The 18,156-nt window shown below is 40.5% G+C and overlaps 1 protein-coding gene and 1 long non-coding RNA gene across 26 annotated transcripts in view; one reads left to right on the top strand and one right to left on the bottom strand.

Annotated features, from left to right (window-relative positions):
- The window catches only part of Kiaa1217 (KIAA1217 ortholog), a 417,228-nt gene that overhangs the window by 65,719 nt on the left and 333,353 nt on the right, over positions 1–18,156 (bottom strand). The window contains exon 1 of one of the 25 annotated variants that reach the window (XM_021722966.3): positions 5,460–5,720. The exons of the other annotated variants lie outside the window; for them this stretch is intronic. The gene's annotated coding sequence lies outside the window, so the exon portion shown is untranslated. Of the gene's footprint in view, positions 1–5,459; positions 5,721–18,156 lie in introns of those variants that run through there. 25 annotated transcript variants of the gene reach the window in all.
- Positions 5,730–10,554, top strand: LOC144367358 (uncharacterized). Its single transcript, XR_013426695.1, has 2 exons — positions 5,730–6,579; positions 10,478–10,554. It is a non-coding gene; the product is annotated as an uncharacterized LOC144367358 (long non-coding RNA).

The raw sequence follows: 18,156 nt of genomic DNA on the forward strand, positions 1-18,156 counted from the left end.
CCATAGGTTGATACTGGCCTGTGAAACTCATTTTGGAATTCTGACCTCTATAATATAATAAAGGTGTGTGTGGTGTTTTAAGCTAGGATTTTTCCTCCCAGTGCTGGGGATTGAACCCAGGACCTCACACATGCTAGGCAAGCATGCTACCACTGAGCTACACCTGCAACCCTAGAGTCATCTAATTTTGAGTATTGTTATAGTGACCACAGTGAATGAATATACCTGACATAGAGCTCAATGCTGTGGGGCTTGGAGAGAAAATATTGCAGTGATTTAAATATTAAAATCATAGTTTCTTATAGACTCTTAATAAATGTGGGTCTAATGTATCAATAGTTCCGAAATTGTTTTGTAAAACGTGTCCTGGACATGTATTCCTACTATTAGACCTGGGCAACAGTAATCACCTCTTCCAGCTTTCCAAGCTAATACAACCAACGAGACATGACCAGAGAGGCAAAGGAGATCCCTGGGGAAGTTTGGGAGTTCCATTCATCTGCCAAATCTTATTTGAACTTACGAGAAACCAGACTGAGAAGTTGGGGGAGGGGATAATGATCCTGGAGATAACAGTAAAATTATAGTCAAACTCATAATTGGGAAGCTGAGGGGTAAAGAATCCTGACAGTACACCTTCTGAGGTGCCATGCGGTGTAAGGAACCTGCAGGCACAGCCATAGTGACTAGGGCTTTCTGCTGTCACAGCCTAGTCTTCGGATGTGTTATTCCCTCCCAGTTCAGAAGCTGCCACAGAGTCTCCCACTGACTCTCCTGTAGGAAAGCAATAGCAGAAGAATGAAGTCAATGGGGAAAAGGGAAATGAATTTGTAATTTCAATTATGCTACTGTGTTTAGCAAGGGCCCGCATTAAAAAACACAAATGATTCAGGACATGATTTTTGATACTGAAATTCTCTAATTGGCTACAAGGGACAGGACAGACAGCCTTGGCCCTTGCTTCAAGTCCTATTTGTGCCATCATGGAAGCCCACATTCCCTATCCTAACTTCCAAGAGGTGTTATAGACAGGAAGAGTATAAATGGTTATAGAGGGGTTGAGATAGTGGCATGAAGAGAGAAGGGAGCCCTTGAACAAACAAGAACCCAGATGTACTGACAAAAGATAAATGATTGGAAAAGCATTAAGTAGATTCCTCAGAAAATTTGGAATGGAATCACCATTTGATTGAACCACTGAATCACCAGTTATCCCTCAGTATATACCCCAAAGACTTAAAATGAGCATACTATACTGATGCAGCCCCATCAATGATTATGGCAGGTCAACTCACAGTAGCTAAGCTCTGGAACCAACCTAACTGCCCTTGAACAGATGAATGAATGAAGAAAATGGGGTACACATACACAATGGAATATTCACCATAAAGAACAAAACTATGGCACTTGCTGGTAAGTAAATGAAACTAAAATCATGCTAAGTACAATAAGCCAATCCTCCCAAAACCAAAGGCCAAATATTCTCTCTGATAAGTGGATGCTAACACACAATAAGGAGAGGGAAGAAGGGAAGAACAGAAGTTCACTGGATTAGACAACGGGGAATGAAGAGAAAGAAGGGGGGTTGGGAATAGGAGAGACGGGAGAATGAATGAGACATCACTTTCTTATGCTCATATATGAATATATGACCGGTGTAACTCCACATCATGTACAACCTTAAGAATAGGAAATTATACTCCATGTCTGTATGACATGTCCAAATACATTCTACTATCATGTATTGCTAAAAAGAACAACAACAAAAGACTAACAGTTGGCGGATGGGGGAAAAGAATAGAAAAAACAAAGGCAACAAGAGGAACTTGAAAATGAAAAGGATCTCCTAGCCTTGAATACAAAGAAATCAATTCCTTATCACATAATTTCATTTGTTTAGTAAACAACATTTACCAAGCACTTAGGAAGAGACATACATTATTGGAAGGTATAGTTCTGAATAAGCCCAGGGATAGGCTGAGTTCTTTTATACACATGGTAGAACACTGGCCAAGAATCAGTGGATCTTCCACAGCTTCCTGATCCTGGGAGAATCTAGCAGTGCAGAACCCTTGACGGGACCAGGAAGTTTCACCTATTATAGTGGATTTCATAACAAAAGTCACTGATGATACACACAAGGTACAAATAGGTAGCAACAAATTGAAGCCCGTTGAGTGTTCCGTTCCTGGGCATCAGCAAATTGGCTTCTCAGATCCCTTAGGAGCTGTTTCTGGGGACCTGTTCCGGTTAATCACTTACAAGCACAATTTATCTCCTCTCATGTCACACACAGAGTTCCTACCATCCCAGGCCAGTCTGTTCTCCTGTGATATCCTCAGGTTGTTCGTATCCCTGGAATTCTGTTCATCTCCTCACCCGTGTGGATCTAGATCTAGGCTCAGGCTCCAGGTGCCCTGGGGCTCCAGCCCAAGCAATCCTCTCCCTGCTCACTTGACACCCTCATGACTCAGGCATGCAGGGCCATAGACCAGGATGGCCACTCCCAAGGTCACTGCGGGATAGTATACCAGCATGGTTCTCGGTCCAGAATGGCTAGAGCTACCATGTGACAGGTTTTGTAGGAAGTCAGCACCCAGCCTCTATAAATGCCTCTCCCACTCAGTCTTCTACAATGCAGGATTCAATGAAAAGAAAGGGATGGCTCAGCAGGGCTTCAGAGGTCATAAAATGTAAGAAGGACCAGCTTAGCCAGCAGTGAGATATCTGACTGGATTCTCTGTGCAGTCAAACCAAATAAAGCAATAATCAACCAAAATGAAAATCAAGATAAATTCATCATATTGATTCAAACATGGCACCTTCCATAAAGCATCATATAGATCACATTGTGCCCATGAAAAGTTAATAATAAATGGCAACTTGTCATTATTGTTACCAATACCCCTGTGTCGTGCTCCTGTGAGAGAGAGAGAGAGAGAGAGAGAGAGAGAGAGAGAGACAGAGAGAGAGAGAGAGAGAGAGAGACAGAGAGAGAAGAGAGAGAGAAAAGAAAATATCTCTCCCCTGTAAGACTCCAAATGTCTAGAACCCCTTCGGGTTGAACAATAGTTCTAACCAAGCTTGTCCCTGTTCTCTGTTCTCTTTTCTCTCTTTGTTCTGCTTTAGACAACATCTTGGTTTGGGGAATTGTGACTCCAATTAACACTCAGTAGAAACTTTCTTCTTTCTGGCACAATACTAAAAAGAGCCATCTAGATTTCAGGGAGTATAAAACTGTCTAGGAGATAAATAAAACTGTAAAATTAATTTTAATTAATAAAAAGTTGAATATTTTTTTAAACAGTAGAGATATCTCTATGGGTATTTAAAAATGTGTTTGGGGATATGAAAAGAAACGGTGAGGCATTGCATTTTATAAATGAAACATTAAAAAAATTCTCATTAGGAAAAAATTCATTAGACTTTCTGGTGGCATATGTAGACATGATCAAAAAGAAATGTAACAAGTAGTTGAGAATAACTCTGTGACACTGTGTTGTAAATTCATATGGGGAATGTGGGTGATAGTCAAAATATTTAACAGCCAATATCCAGTATGGCATAGGTGCCAATTCAAGCACAATGGAACTTCAGCTACTGAGCATGATCCTAGCCAACAGCAATTGGCATTGTGTACCTGGTGGTAATGCTGTGTATCAGCCCTGCCTGGTCCACTCCAAAATCATAATGCCATCATCCAACAGGGTCATGGAATAAGTCACTGAGCTACTGAGCTATCCACAGTGGAATATATGCATTCAATTATGAAAAGAACAGGTGATTGGAGCATCAACGTTTCTATCAATCAAGTGACTTAGAAGTTGGAAGTCTTTGACAGAATTCTCCTGTGGATTTGCCAAGTGATGACTGACTTTCCAAGACAGTTTAAAAAAGTGCCCTGTTAATTTCATCCGTGGCTCCAGACCCCAAGAAGAGAATGACATGATTATCCCATTAAGTCATGGGAAATAGGTTTTAAGCCTAAAACTAGGTTAATCTCTGGAAATGAAATACCTTGGGTTCATACATGAAAAGGTATGGACCAAAGACAACTCACCCTTAGGGTGTGTCAAAGTCCTGGAAGATGAGAAGAGAGAATCTTCTCCAGGTCTTCAGTGTGATCTCCCAGGGAGGCCACTTGCTAGTCCAATAAAAAGTGGACCTTCCTTGACTCTGCAGACATTCGTCTGATTGAGGCAGGTGATGAGTCAGAGTCTTATAATTCATAACTTAAAACAACCTCCGCCTTTCAGACTTGTGTTCTTCCCATGTCAATACTTCCTCGAGTGACACACCTACACAATTTTATTTCATTTGTTTTTTTAACTATCTGGCTATTTCGTAAAAACATGGCATTAAATACATATTGAGGTTTTCCTGTTCTGGTACTCAAAGTTAGATCTCCTAGGAGAAAATTACATTAATCTCACAAGGTAAAATAAATAAACAAAGCACAAATAACACACAAGCCTGAAGATACATATGGAATTGCTGTTCGCCTTAATATATCTGAATTTATTCTGCCATCAGCCTCTCTTATGTCTCTGGTCTCTAGAAATCATCTCCTTGCTCTTAGTAAGTTAAAAAAGTCTCTGGCTATGTGGTATCCTTAATACTTTCTCCCCAGAAAATTTGTAAGATTTAAAGAATTTCATATCATAGCAAGAAAAGAAGATAACCTAAACACAAAAATAATGATTCTTCTGAATTCAATACATATATATATATTTTTTTCCTGAACGTAAGCTCAGAAAGAATGTGTTCAATTACCTGGCAGTGTAGGAACCGAACTATTCTCCAGACTATTTATTCTCCCTCATTCATATGGTATGTGGGCATCATCTTTCCCTCTCTCCATTACTGCCCAAATCACTACTGTGTCTTGGTTATTTGAGCCCTTCTGGTTTTTATAAAGACGGAAATTTCCTTCAGTCTCATCACCATGGACCTGGGTAGGCGGCTATTGTCTCTGCCCATAACACTCAGCTCAATATGTTTGCCCTATATTTCTAACAGTCTAGGAAATAATCTTGGGTGGCTTCAAATTAATTATTTGAAGTTTGAGTTGGGAATTTTTATCTACAGCTCTATTTCATTTTCCCAAAGCCCTGTAAGCCAAAAAAATATCACTCATTTAGAAGTTTCTTGAAGGTAAGATAAGAAAGAACACCTCAAAATTGTTTCTGGGGAAAACAAAATGTAGCATGAAAAAATGTTTACCTAACATCATTTGGGGAAGCTGTCTCATGAATCGCGTCTCTCTGTGGAACATTTAGAATGCAGAGAGATATGCTTTGCAGAAAGGGAATATTATATATAGTTTATCGTATTTCAAACCCCACCCTTGCAACTCTAGAACTTGTAAACATACCACTCCATAAGACCACACAATGAAGTAACTGGAGAAAAGAATTCTTAGGATATACTTTGATCCTGGAAGAATTAAAGCCACTTACTTTTTCTTCAGGAAACCACCTGTATAATTACGCTGTGAAAAAAAGCACATTGGCTCAGCTCCCGGTTATGTGATCCCTTTGTTTGCTGGCTTCATCTAAATTCTCAGTTCCACTCTCGGATATCTTAGGCAGCTTTCTCTTCTGATGAAATCATCACAAAGGACGCGGAGATCCTAAAACGTTCCCCAGCTTGAGTGTTCACAACGAGTAAAGACCATTTTTCCTTTACCCAGTTCTCAGAGCGGAGCTGCCACAGGCATGGGTAAAAAGTAGCCTTCCCTATGATAAGCCAATTTCTCCTCCCCCTTGGAAATTAGTCACTGAATAACCTCAGCCCACATCCAACCACAGGCTACCGCACGGGTGAGTCAGTCCTTCAACAATTGCTTACAGGGAAAATACATACCCGCAAAGGAAGTCTTAAGAGGCCTAGGTAAATGGGTTAAATCAAGAAAATATTACCAAATCGATTCTACCTAGGTCAAACAGGATCGTTTAAACAAGCAAGCCAAGAAACGAAACCATCAGAAAACCCAACCTGCTAATCACTTCCAAAGACCAGCTCTTAGATCAGTTTTCTGTTAAGAGTGCTGCTGTGAAAACCTAGACCGGTACCCCAAACTCATTCTGCTGCCAGACTTTTGAAGTTCAGGAATTGGCAAGTGAAGGAAACCTGAGCCTCTTCCCCAGGTTCATGATATTGAAGGGAAAACATGGGCGATAAAGGAGGCTGTCTATTAATTAACCAGCCTGCCTTGACTAAGCTGAACTTTGGGTAGCAGCCATTCACCAGTCCTTCACAACACCGGGTAAGCAACTGCAATCATTCTGGAAAACACGGCTGAAATAAGAAGGGAAGACAGGGCAAGGCACAGCTACTCAAAAGAGGAGACAGGCTCCGGAGCCCAGCAACTCCACTCTAAGCAAGATGGAAGAGGAGCAGACAGGACATTCTCCAGAGACCTCCCCCCTACGCACCACTGTCAGCACAGCCACTCACTCCCAGGGGACGGGGACAAGGAAGTGCGTATCCACAACAAGAAGTGGCTTGTGCAGCTCTCAGGTATTAACACATGGTTGGCAAAAATGAGAGAGATGGAAGCGCCTCCTTTGCTTGCAGGTAGGCTGTGTTTTATCCACGTCACACTTTCTGAGTCCTAGGGGACTGAGTGGCACCCAGTGGCTCTCCAACTGGGAATCCTGTGACACTGAGCTCTAAATGCTGGGCTGGCCTCATGCCATACCCGACTGCCACGCTCTCGGCAGCCTGTACATTTTTCAAACATTTTAAGGTTTTTGGAGGTTGTTCTTGTTGACCAAAAGAATGCCCTGACGTCTCTTAAGTCCAAATCCAGTCTGCGTTGCAGGCTTTCTTTAAAAAAAAAAAAAAAAAAAAAAAAAACTGTTTACTGTCCTGGGATCGCTTCGTGGCCATTAAAGAAGGGGAGAAACGGAGCACATGACATTGCCTCCCTCCTAGGATGTCTCATTAGAAACAATATTTGGATGAAGTGGTTGCAAGAGATGCCGAGATGCCACCTAAGAGGTCGGGAGAGTAGAAGGAATGTGAAAACCCCTGTTGTGATTTTTTAATCTAATCAGCAAGGGTTTGTTATTTCTCACCAGATCATGGGAAGCCCAAGCTATAGGGCCGGGGAGGCATCTGGTATACATTTGGCAGGTTTTGCTTCTCCAGTCAGAGGCGGGCTTTCCAGGAAGGGGGATGGATGCAGGGGCTGCCTCCCTGGACTGATGAAGCCACGCTTCCACTCTCCAGCGCTTCCCACAGTCCCTATTTTATGGCTGGAGGCGTGCTAACGAGCCAGGCTCTTGGAGCTCGCTTTACCTGCTGTCTGTGACATGTAGGACTGCTTGTTCCAGACATGGGGTGTGAAGTGTCTGGGGCCATGCCATCCTCCACCAGGAAACAGGAGCTGTGAACTCTCCGTGCAGTTTGACCAATGCATCACTCCATGTTGGACACACTATTCTATGTCATACGCCCTAGAGAGCAGTGGCTTCTTGGACCCTGCTACCACGTGAGTGAGTCGTTGGGTACCATGTGAGAGGAGGTCTGGCTTACCCTCTCCCACCTCTTCCTTCCTGCCCTGTTCAGAGCAATTTCCTTTCACTTTCAAAATGCTCCAGGGCGCTGTGTGCGCAGAGCCAGATCTGGCATGGCTTCGTCATTACGAGGGCAGTAATTCACTGTCAGGAGCTTGAAAGCCAGCCCAACCCTGGGGTGAATCAGGATGAGTTAAATGCTCTCTAGTAAGCATGAAGCTCACCCCAGAGAAAAGGGGAGTTCAATATCCCAAGGCCCCAGAGTATCAGCTAATGAACCAGACATGCTAATTTCCTAAGCAATATCCTGGTGCCATACACGGGGCCCAATGGCTTCACCCGAGTGGAGCGTGCTCTCCAGAGAAGGGCTTCCTCAGACTCAGTTGTTACTACAAAGTTTGGCTCAGTCTGCATACAGTCAACTCCCGACACCCCCATGCTCTGGTCTGATTGCTTCACCAGATCCTTCTCAGCCCTGCCTACCTTGGGATGCAACAGACTTTGGCAAATTACTCTTTCCCAGCAGTGCATAAAGTGTCCTGCTATTCATTTCCCCTCTTCCTTTCATTGACTAAGGCTATAAGAAAAGTGGAAGTAATTTATTTCTTTTGAGTTAGTGTTAAGAAAGGACATGCTAGTAAATATTCAGCCTTACCTCAGTAGGAAATAATTTCTATGCTCTGGGAAGGCCAATAGTGTTGTGAAATTTATTCCTAATTCCTCTTTCTTGTTCATTTCTTTATTGATTTAAAAAAAAACAACTAAGTGTGCTAAAAGAAAACCCAAAAATGTGCCTATAAACATAATGATGATATTGTGAGAGCAAGTAATTATTATGTTGGACACATTTCAAATGCATCTTGTTTATGCTGTTAAAATTGCAAAGATGGCCATTTGTGAGGTCTTATTAACCTATTAAGTGTTTCATTTGATCATAAATGGAATGTCTACCAGCCATGTGACAGACAGACTGTTGCCAAAATTACTGAACTCTCAGGAAAGAGAGGGTCCAGCCAACTGATGGCTATGTATTTAAGATGATAGTTAATTTTCACAAATATTTTGACACAAAGAACTCTGCTGAGTCCTCCAACGCCAGACCTGGTGGAGCAGTTCTATGCCCTACGCTGAGAAAGATCTCAGTCTGGAACAAAATAAAAAAGGAATATTAAATAAATCATTTAACTTCCAAGCCACAATCAATAACTATGCAGAGCCGTAGGAGAGATAAAGAAAGAAGGCTTTCTCTCCCAGATACCTGACCTTCCACTGGGCTACTCCTGTGTTATCCAGGCCAAGGACAATCTCCTTTTGTACCTAAAATAGTTACAGTTTGTGCATTCACATCTTGTTTCTAAACACTTGGAACAGATGGAGCCAACTACTCCTTCTCATTTTTTATCTCCTTGTCTGCACATCCACCCATTTCTTGGATGGAAACAGTTCTCGTATGCTTGACTCCCTTTTATCATTTTTTAAATTTGTTGCTGACACATCATCTATGTTACCAAACTCAAGCTATGCAGTGCCTTAGATATTTTCTTTTGATGATGGGTTTCAAAAAGTCTATTTAGCTCATCCAAGTAATTCTGCAGTATACAATTTATGGCTGTATTTACTTATAACACTTTTTATTGTATAAAAAATTTTAGATGCCTTCTCCTCCCTTGGAAATACTCATTATAATCACCCAGCAGTTTACAGTTTACAAAGTGCTTTCAATTTTGATTTTATTTAATTTCATGCAATTTTATTCTATTTCATAATATGCTTATGTGTATCATGCTCACATATACTTATGTAATTATACATCACCTCCTGCAAACACACACTGATAATCACCCACCAGTTTGCAGATTACAAAGTGCTTTCAATTACAGTTTCATTTCATGGCCCCCAGAACTCAGTGAAATACCTACTTACTGCCCCATTTTAATGGTTAGGAAATGAAGCATGGGGAATTAAGTGTCTTTCCTCACTTCTGGTAGCTAGGAAGCACAGCAGTACTTATTCCTAGGGGACACATTCCAAGACCCTTAAATGGTGGATAGTCTCAGCCCTATATATACTATGTTTTTTCCTATAACATACATACTTATGATTCAGTTTAGTTTACAAATTAGGCACACTACAAGACGAACAACAACCATAATAAAACAGGACAATCACAACAATATGCTGTAGTGAAAGTTATTTGAAACTTATGAATTGCTTCTGGAATTTTTCATTTAATATTTTCAGATTATGATTGTGTTCAAGGGCACTGACACTTGGAAAGGGAAACAGCAGATAAGTGGGAGGGCCACTGCAGTGAGGTAGCAAGAACTCAGTTCCAGGATTCCCACTGCTTCACTTCCCCCACCACTGGGAAAGGCCGTGTCCTCCAGGACACTGTGTGTGTTCTGCAAAGAATCACATCCCAATGCCTTCCCAGCCAGGATCCCAGAGGGGCACCTCTATTCCTGGGTTTTGGTGTGCAACATGGAAAACACCCTCTGAGAAGTACCTCTGTTGCTTTGCTCACAGGTCTGGATTTTCACAGCAGAGGAAAAGACTCTCTGGGTGTCTCCCTGGGCATGGCATCTAATTATCCATTTGGTCTCTTGGCTTACATTAGGTTTTATATACTTGTCCAAGTACAAATATATACTTGGTTTAGATATGAACCATATCTAAAAAGCTCATGTGGGAAACAGTGCAAGAATTTCTAGAGGTGAAATGACTCAATCATGCAAGGTACAATTTAATCAGAGGATTAATCCACTAAACTGGATTAACTGGGGGGTAACCATAGGCAGGTAGGGTGTAACTGGAGAAAGTAGGTCACTAGGGGCGTGCCTTTGGGGTGTATATTTTGTCCTTGGTGAACAGAGCTCTCTCTGCTTCCTGGCTGTCATGTCCTGAGCTGTTTTTGTCGGCCACACCTTTCTACCTTGATGTTCTGTCTCATCCAGGGCCCAGAGCTATGGAGTTGGACAATCATGGACTGGACCTTTGAAACCAGGAGCTAAAATAAACTTTTTCTCCTCTATGTTGTTCTTGTCATCTTCTGGTCACAGCAATAAAGAAACTGACTAAAATATGCCCCCAAATTATATTAGTTATATAATTAATTATATATCATTTATAATTAACTAATAGATATGTCACTATATATTATGCTTATGTATATCACATATATATATTTATGTAATTACATGTCACTCATAAATTATCACTATATAGATGTCAATACATCACTATTAGTTATACATATATATATATATATATGTGTGTGTGTGTGTGTGTATACACAAACATAAATACATACTATCATCAGTCAGACACTAGGTTACTCATGGCTAATTATCTGGGACACATCTGATTAAAATTCCTTAGCATTATGACCCAATTCTGCTACTGGGTGACATTTCTGGGAGATGCATTAACCACTGCCAGAGGTGCTAGGTCCCTGTCTCTGGGCCCTTTGACCATCTTTCTTTTCACTAGAGAAACTGATCAAAGTTGATTATGTTGTAAGTGAAGAAGGTTAGATACAGCACTATATAGCTTTCAGATGATTGTGACAATATGAGAATTAATAAAGTACATATATTTTGGTTCAATGATATAACAGATCAAAACTTACCAAATGAGTTGATGATTATATAGAATTTTATGTTCTACAACTGCAACTTAAAGGATGGATCGTTTTCAAGACTCATTAAAGAAAATGATGGTGAACACATTGATGAATGACAGATGCCAACTTAGAAACCAAATGGCTATCTACAGTAGTCTTCCACATCCTTGGGGGATATAATCCAAGACCCTTAGTGGTGCCTGAAACCACGGGGATAGTACCAAACGGCATAAATACTACATTCTCCTTACATACATATTTATGATCGGGTTTAATTAATTAACTTATTATAGACCTTAGCAGCCTCAGCATATAGTATTTTTTCTTTCCTTTGATTTAGAACTTTCACTTCTTGTCTTAAAGGAAGCATTTAACAGCTAGCTACCCCTTGGCATATTTAAATAGCCTGTATCACTACTCTTGTGCTCTGAGGCCATCATTAAGTTAAATGAAAGTTACTCAAATACTGTGATGTTTGACAGTTGATCAGATAACTGAGAATTGCTACTAAGGGACTCACGAGTGGGTAGTGTATAGAGTGTGGATACACTGGACAAAGGGATAATTTACATCTTGGAAAAGTGTGGAGATGGCACAAAATTTCATGACACTGATCAGAATGGTATAGAATTAAAAACCTATGAATGGTTTATTCTGGGAATTTTCCATTTAATATTTTGAACCATGGTTGACAAAGAAGCTCCTCCAATATCAGGACTGCTGTTCATCCAATACCCATTTATCATGGCCTCAAGCAGTCTCAAGCAGTCCCAGTTTCTTATCACCAAGTGTTTTCTCTGGTAGGTTTGTCCCCTACCGGGCCTCCTTGCACCTTCCTTTGCTTTCCTCACAGCTCACCTAGAACCAACTCTGATGATCCAGATTGTGATTTTTGCCTTTCTACAGGATTTACCCCATTTCTTTCTTCATATTGATCCCAGTAGGATATATGCTAGTTCCATTACCACTTATTAGAACAAACATATAATGCAAGGTGACCTGTGTTAGCAGAGTCTTTTTTTAAAGAATCATCCATGGATGGCTTCCAATGAAAGGTGTTTCACAGTGTCATTATTTTGATCTTCAGCTGAACAATATCAGCTAATGTGTCAGGGGAATGAAAGAGTGTGTGAGGGAAGAGCCCCAGAGGTTAAGTGGAAGACAATAATCCACAAATCACATCAGCTCAATTTTCCCTCAAAATAAACCTGAAATAAGCCAATGATGGCTTGTTAAACCAAATAGCCCTTGTGCCATTTCATCCTGGATTAAAAAGAGTCACTTGTCCTACTCATAAAGAAACCTTCAAAACCAGAAGAAATTCCACAAGTATCCTAGGCATATAGAGTATGTTATCTTGAGAAAATCCTTATGGCTCTGACTGGGAATTAAAGCTATGTGTTACAAAGGCTCATAAGTGAAAAAGTATACTTTTCCAGTTCTCATTAGTAATGAAAAAATCTAAGAGCTGTGGGTTTATAAATTAAATGAATACAGCTTTGAAAACCCATCTGTTTTCCTGGGCTCTAGTTGGAGTCTGTAGCAGACAGTGTAAGAGCACCTGCTTGTTTTTGGACCGGACCAACGGACCTGAATTCCCTCGGGTATGTCTCTTAGAAGACAGTACAATATGATGGAGGGGGAAGAATATCAATGGGGAATCATGGAATCTAAATTCTGCTCCAGGTGTTAACGTCAGTTTCTTTACCTATCAATTAGAAGCCTGGTCAAAATTTTCTCTAGGACCCATTCCAGTTATAAGATTCTGTGGGTTCAGGAAATATTTTCTGAGTGACTACTGTGTTATGGTTTAGACATGAGGTGCCCCCAGAAAGCTCATATGTGAGACAATGTAGGAATGTTCAGAGGTGAAATGATCAGACTATAAAAGCTGTAACCTAATCGGTGGACAAATCCATTGAAAAAGACTACTGCATTGGGTGATCACTATAGGCAACGTAGGGTATGGTTGGAGGAAGGAGGTCACTGAGGGCATACCTTTGGGGTTTATATTTTATTCCTGGTGCCTCTATCTCTTTGCTTCCCAGCTGCTAAGAATAGAGCAGCTTCCCTCTACCATGCTATTCCGCCATGATATCCTGCCTCATTTTGGGTCCAGAGAAAAGGAGTTGGCTGACCATGGAATGAACCTCTGAAACCATCAGCCAAAATAAACTTTTCCTCCTCTAAGATGATATTGTCAGGCATTTTGGTCATAGTGATGCAAAGCTGGCTAACATACATTGTGACAAGTCCAGGGGTAGCACTGGTGTGGGGGTAAGGAGATCTGTAAGACGTCATTCCTACTTTTCAAGAACTTACATTCTGGTAGGGAAAGTAAGGCATGTACATAACTGTTAAAAATAAGACAAAGCAAGGATCATTTTAATGAGAGTGATAGACACATACTCTTAGAGCCCACAGAGAATGAGAGCCTTCTGGCTGAGTTAGTTGAGTAACAATAATCCGAAGAGGTGAAATTTAAGTAGGTCATGGATTAGGAGAAGAGTTTCAGTAGGTAAAATAGAGTTTCCTTTCTTAGGTATTCCAGGCAAGAAGGCATGGTCAGAGATAGAAGGTAGGGAAGACCAGCTGCCCGAGGGAATAGATAGACCACTGATAGCATCAGAAAGTTGGTCTAGGTCAGTGATTCTCCAACTTCAGTGTGCGTCAGAACCAGTCAGAGGGTTTATTAAAAGATTACTCGGTCGGTCTCACATCTGATTTGAGAGGTGTGAATGGGGACCAAGAATTAGCATTTCCAACAATTCCTTAGGGGATGCTGCCCTACTGGACTGGGAACTACTCTTGGAGAACTGCTGCTCTAGAGAGAAGAGAGGAAACGCCACGTGGAGTCACTATAAACTCATGATGAGATCTCCATTCGACTCTGGACTTGGCTAAATTCTAGTTCAGGAGAGTGGCCTTATTCAACTTTGGGTTTAATTCCAGGCATTTGTAATTACTTAGAATTTCTCCAGCAGTAAGTATTTTCACTCAATCTGCCAGGAGAAGATGGAGATGGGGAAGTCTCTAAACATATTAAACATTAATGAAATACTGTATCTCCAAAATGCCTCCCAGAATTAGCTCATTTAATCTCCAGATCACTCCCATCAGATAAATATTATCATCATCCATTTCACAGATGAACAAACTGGGACCCAGAAATGTCAAGTGTCTTATTCAAAGACAAACAACATGGCCAGGACCCAGGAAATGCCAGGACAATCTTGCATTCTAGTATCAAGAAATCAGTGAGGATGTCCGACTTTCTCTGAATGCTCTTCAAAAGAGAGCATTGGCTTGAGAATCACTGCAGATGAGTATTATTTCTGTCCAAAACCAGGTTCAGAGATATCTCAACAAAGACATCTGCACTGATTGTTACAAGAGAGAGAAAGGTGAAACGGACCCAACCATGTTAATGCTATCTACAAATGGGGGGTAAAAAAGTCTTCCAGACAATGATTCTAGGATATGCGTGAGCCCCATAACAGTGCTCCATTTCAAAGGAATACCTTCCTGTGTTTTCAGTTCAAATATCAAGTCAGTCAGCCAGTGAACACGGCTGGGAAATATGAGATGGTTAGCAAAACCACTGCTTCGCCTTATTTGGATAAATAACAGCCTCAAAGACAAGCAGTTTGGGAGTCGTGCATATCCTGAGGCTGAGCTTGGCAAGCATCTCTGCCCACACCCTGCCATGCCCTGTTTTGCCCTGACTGGCAAGAGAAGTCTAGCCAGCCACCAGCCTGTCCCCACTGAGCTCTGATACTGATAGGACCCTCCTCAGAGACTAGGTCGGCTTCCCTGTGTCGAAATAGCCAACTGCCAAACTTTGAGCGTTCCTACTCTCTAATGAAGCCCTGCATTCCTGGAACGTACTCCCCCAAACACTGCCCCCTGCAATGGGCAAGATTTCTCTGCCCCACCTGAAGCCACGCATGTGAAGAAAAGGCTTTATCTTCTCTGGAGTGCTTTTCAAAGAGAAGTGGTGCTCCAGGCTGAACCAAAGGTAGCTCATCTCCCCCACTGTCCAACTCAACCTCTAGCCTACCCCCTTTTTCTTTGAATTATCTTTCTCTCTATTTTTTTTTGAAAAGCAACATCAGGAAAAATTCATCTCCTCTAGTGACGATGGGAAGATATGAATTAAAATAAATAGAGGGCATTTCTTCAGATTCGAACAGCAAACCATTGGCTCCATTTCGAAATCTCCGCTCCAATATAAAAATTAATTTCTAAAAAGTGTTACGGGTGTGCTAATTCTCTTCAAATCTTTACTCCTTCCCTCTCTAATACTCAAGGAAAACAGAGGAGCATGGTGGTGAGACAAGCACTGGATGACGAATCAAAAGACTTGGTTTCTCTGTAGGAGCTCTTGTTGGCAGAAATCTCACCACTCTGACTGTGTTCCTGACCCTGAACTTCTCTGAGCCTCCAATTCTGCTGTCTCATTGTTCCAGGCATACCTTTTGTACTTATGCTTCTGGAGCCACAAATGCCAAGCAGGCTAAATCATTATCACATCACCGTGTGTGCAGAAATGCGTGAAAGACATACATTCTTATTAACATCACCAACAAACACTCATGCACTTACTCAATGAGTTTGTGAGTAAAGCAAAAGGAACAAGATGAATAATACCCACTTGAACATGTTCCTAGGGAGAGGAAGAGAATGACACAGTCTCTTCTTGAAGCACAAGAACTGAGGGAAAAATGGAAATTATGAATGTAGCAGTGTGAGAACACCTTCCTGTATTATGTAGCACAGACATCATCCTCCTCGAGGAAGAAAGTCCAATCACGTGGCTTGAACTCAGATTTAAGAAGATACTTTCCATCATTCCATTCCTCAATTTACTGACGATTCTGATCTAGTTCTAGCTATCTAAAAGACTCCCGACTCATCTCATACCAGTAGAGCAAGAAGTAGACTCAAATTTCAATGATTTATAATAAGTATGAAATGAACAATTATCTGCATCTGAGCTTTTTTTTTTTGCCCCCCCCCCCCATTCCCATATCACCTGGGAGAGATCTGTTTGGGAATGAAAAGGAAATTCATGCCATTACTTCCATGTGTGGCCAGAATAAAGCTTGTAGTTGGTGAGGAGGAAGCTCAATTAGTTCAAGGTAAGTTTTTGGATGTTCTCAGAATTTCAAGAATCATCATCCCTTCTAGACCTATCCCATGTTTATATTCAAAGCATGGATTTGGGCATTTGGGGCTTGTTCTTGATAAAAAAAATTATCTTATAATATTTCCCAAAATAAATTCTTGGCAAAAATAAATTGATTCGCATTTTTAGGGGTATAACCAAAAGTAGAGGTCTAATGTAAATGTAGACTATTTACGCTGAGATGGTATTGTGTATATATTCACTATATTTTAAATATAAAATTTGGTAATTTTATATTAAGATAGATTATGTATACAAGTACATTTCTTTTGATAATAATTTTGTGTCAAAATAAAAAATATACAAATTCCACACTGGACTCATTTTCATGCTCTAATCACAAGGGGGTACTGAATAGAAACTTATTAGCATTTTGCTAAATTTCTTCAGATCATTGTTACGAATAATAAAAATACGGAAACATTTTAAAACAACATATTTCAGTCTTAAAATGGTCAGATTAACATAATTATAGCCTTAGGTTGCCAATAGTGCCATGGATCTCATTTTCATGAGAATGTAGAAGTTTGTTCAGATCACAAGCTAATAGGCTCCTTGGTCTAAATATATACAGTAAAATCTGCAACAAATTTCTAAAGCGTTAAGGTCTGAACCCTGTAGATAGCTGGTGAGTAAATTACGCTGCAATGGATCATTTTTTTTTTCTTTTCCTTTTTGCAATTACACAGCTGCTAGGAAATATATTTTTAGGTTTATTTTAAAAGGCAAGGAAAAATGGTATCTACTTGGTGGGTATGCCTGCAGAATATTCCTTTAGTCACTACTACAAGATGCCAGCCATGTAGTCTAGACGAAGCCATCAGGCAATGGTCACAAATCCCATGCGTTAGAGGTGGCATGTTTTATGAAAGAGTGTGCAGAGATGTGTGAGCACACTCTGCTATTTCTGAATTTCCCCACTGTCAATATCGTGATTTCTTGCTGTTTGGGGCTTTGTTTTGTAGCTTTTCCTACTCTATTGAAGGCAAATGAAAAAGAACAGTTTCAAAGAGTGAAATCAGAGCAAGGAAAAGCATGACCTTTGATGTCATGGAAAAAGAGAAAAAAAATGAAGGGAATGAAATCAAGTGCATGTGTCGATCAACAAAACGAGTCAAACATATTGTCTATATTTCATGAACCCAGAGTTAGTGTTGCCTGAACAGTGGGGACAGGTCCTCTTCCTCAAACGACACACTGGATATTCACACCTTGTGCCTAGTGGGGCCTCCAATAAATAAATCTGCACAAAAAATGATGCAACGAATAGCTCCTCTTTTATGGAAAATAATGAGACACTCAGGTCTTGAGACTTCCTAAAGACGAATTAGACTGGATTTTGACACTAAAGTTGTTTTTCCATCCCTCCTTGAACCCCCCTCAACTTCGGTTTCTGCACTTCAAGCATTTACAAGATCCTTTGTGCCCATATCACCATTGTGCCCATATCCTTCCTTACACCAGCTGTACTAACACTCATTTAACCATTTTCTTTTAAGTCAATTTTAAATTGACTTTCCTTTTTCTCCTTAACTGCAACAGAAACAACAATATTCATTCACTCTCAGGCTCTTTGTGTGTCTTTCCAAAAAATCAATAAAAACAACATTATACAATTATTAAAATTTAATAACCACGTGTCTCTGTGGCACCTACGTATCAATGGTTCCAAGTGAAGAACAAATTAGAAAACAGTTTGAGCTTTAGTACATTAAAGTTTCAGAGTGATTGTAGGAGCTATTTGACACAGCAAAGAAGCTGATATTTAGAGATAATACTATAATACCACATGACTTTGTTAAGCCAACCTTGTTTTATTCAAA

The sequence above is a fragment of the Ictidomys tridecemlineatus genome, chromosome 10 (assembly GCF_052094955.1).
Source record: "Ictidomys tridecemlineatus isolate mIctTri1 chromosome 10, mIctTri1.hap1, whole genome shotgun sequence".
Classification (NCBI taxonomy): domain Eukaryota; kingdom Metazoa; phylum Chordata; class Mammalia; order Rodentia; family Sciuridae; genus Ictidomys; species Ictidomys tridecemlineatus.